Source organism: Meleagris gallopavo, chromosome 4, assembly GCF_000146605.3.
Source record: "Meleagris gallopavo isolate NT-WF06-2002-E0010 breed Aviagen turkey brand Nicholas breeding stock chromosome 4, Turkey_5.1, whole genome shotgun sequence".
NCBI classification, from domain to species: Eukaryota; Metazoa; Chordata; class Aves; order Galliformes; family Phasianidae; genus Meleagris; species Meleagris gallopavo.
Window position 1 is genome coordinate 20,465,935 of NC_015014.2, and position 491 is coordinate 20,466,425.

Here is a 491-nt window from a genome sequence, read left to right on the forward strand (position 1 = left end):
TGAAGAGCAGGATGGAGATCTTCCTTTCAGGGTGGGAGGGCTCCTCTAAAAATAGATCAGTGAGCCCTCTGTAGACAGAAGGGGCTTTGGACAAAAGAATGCCCACTGAACCCAAACAGGAGAAGTCCTCCTCGGATGAAAGAGAGTGACAGAGCACTGAACAGTGCGCTCAGGGAATCTCTGTCTCTGGAGATATTCAGAACCCGCCTGGCCCTTTCCTGTGCGACCTGCTGCAGGGATCTGCTCTAGCAGGGGCTGGGCTGGGAATCTCTAGAAGTCCCTTCCGACCCCTGTGATGTTGTGACCCCACGCCCTCTCGCCTCCGACCGCCCTGGAAACAACTCTCTCGCGCGTTCCCTCGCCGCGCGCCCCCTGCAGACAAAGCGCCTAAATAACACGGAACACCCGGCTCGTCCCGCACCTTTCCAGCACACCGCGCTGAGGCGGCAGCGAGATGCCCGTGCCGGGCGAAGGGGGCGGGCCGCGGGGCG